Consider the following 2,015-nt stretch of genomic DNA (forward strand, 5'->3'; position numbering starts at 1 on the left):
TGGTGACTTATAGAAAAAGAACAATAAGAAAGAAGATCCTCAGGTCATATAAGTTAGATTGAAAATAATGTATTTTGTCCAAATAAGAAAGGTAGGAAGGAACCAGTTGTAGTGATGAAAATGGTGGCTCTGTGCATTTGTGGGCCATACAGATCAGAAAGGTGAACGTTCCTGGAGCTTCAGAGGAATCTAGGGGAAGACAAGAGTTGGCTTATCAGCATAGAGGTGGTAGATGAAGACAGGTGATGAAATAACACGCAAAATATATAAAGGTAAACAGAAGTTGAATATGGAATTCTAAGTAATTGGGAGATAAAAAAAAATTTAAAAAAAGGCACACAGAAAAGAGTGAACCTGGTCACATAGAAAACATTGCTTTCCTCAAAGACAAGAAAGGAGACAGTTTCAAGAAGAAAAGGCAAGATCAACAGTGTAAAATGTCAAAAAAAAAAAAAAGTTCAAATGTAATAAGGACTAAAATGTGTCTATCAGATTAAGCAAAGAATAAGACAGTGATGACCTTTGTGAAAAATTCAAGAAAATGGTAAGGGCAGAAGTTAAACTGTAAGAACCTGAGAAATGGATAGGAGGGAAGACCTCATCTTTCAAGAATGTTCATCATGAAGAGGAGGAAAGCTGAATGGTAGCTAGAAAGGCAAGGTGGTCATAGTGTAGAGCTTGTCGTCTTAGTGAGGTCAGTATCACTCCCTCACTCCCGTGGGCAAAACTTGTTTTTTCTTTTTTTTGTTTCTTTTTTTTTTTTTTTTTTTTTTTTTTTGAGATGGAGTCTTGCTCAGTCGCCCAGGCTGGAGTGCAGTGGCACGATCTCGGCTCACTGCAAGCTCCGCCTCCCGGGTTCAAGCCATTCTCCTGCCTCAGCCTCCCAGGTAGCTGGGACTACAGGCACCTGCCACGCCCGGCTAATTTTTTGCATTTTTAGTAGAGACGGGGTTTCACCATGTTAGCCAGGATGGTCTCCATCTCGGGACCTCATGATCCGCCCACCTCGGCCTCATAAATGTATATCTGTGATATTAAAATTTCAGGGGATGAAACTAGGAAAAAATCACTAAAATGTTTCCTTAAAAGGGCGATGTTAATAACTTTTAAATTGTTTAGGGAAACTTATGTAAACTAGCAGTGTTTGCTGAAAAAAAAAAGGTAGTATTGAAAGATAGAAGATAAAGAAGAGTATTTATAATTAATAAAAAAGATAATAAAAAAGCAGAGTCTAAAGGGTACAGATGAAAAGAAAAAGATAAACTTTGCCCAGACGCAGTGGCTCACGCCTGTAATCCCAGCACTTTGGGAGGTCGAGGTGGGCGGATGACGAGGTCAGGAGATGGAGACCATCCTGGCTAACACAGTGAAACCCGTCTCTACTAAAAATACAAAAAAACTAGCCGGGCGAGGTGGCGGGCGCCTGTAGTCCCAGCTACTCGGGAGGCTGAGACAGGAGAATGGCGTAAACGCGAGAGGAGGAGCTTGCAGTGAGCTGAGATCCGGCCACTGCACTCCAGCCCGGGCGACAGAGCGAGGCTCTGTCTCAACAAAACAAAACAAAACAAGCAAAACCAGATTAACCTTAGAAAGTGTCAATGGTTATATTTTCTTTGAAAGGGGGAAATAAGAATGGAAAGAAACACATATTTCAGAAATCAGAGTGTCCTGTTTGTGACTTGTATCACCATGTTCCAAAGAAATGAAGTCATTTGCGAAGAGAAAAGGATTAAGAGATTAGATAAAAGAGATTAAGTTAAGGATTGAAATTATTCTGGGGAGGTGTGCTTCAATCAAAAGAGCCTTTCAAAGGGTTTGGCTCTTCTTGAAGGAAGAGGTTCAAAAAGTGAAATCTCTCCTGCTGGCCTTGAATAGGCAAACAGCCATTTTGTGAACTGTCTGTGAGAGGTAGTCATATGGCAAGAACGTAAGAGTGGCTTGCAGGTCAAAGATAAGAAAGGAGATAGTTTCAAGAAGAATAGACAAGATCAGCTCTGATCTCGAAGCTCTGATCT

Source organism: Piliocolobus tephrosceles, unplaced genomic scaffold, assembly GCF_002776525.5.
Source record: "Piliocolobus tephrosceles isolate RC106 unplaced genomic scaffold, ASM277652v3 unscaffolded_604, whole genome shotgun sequence".
Taxonomy (NCBI): Eukaryota; Metazoa; Chordata; class Mammalia; order Primates; family Cercopithecidae; genus Piliocolobus; species Piliocolobus tephrosceles.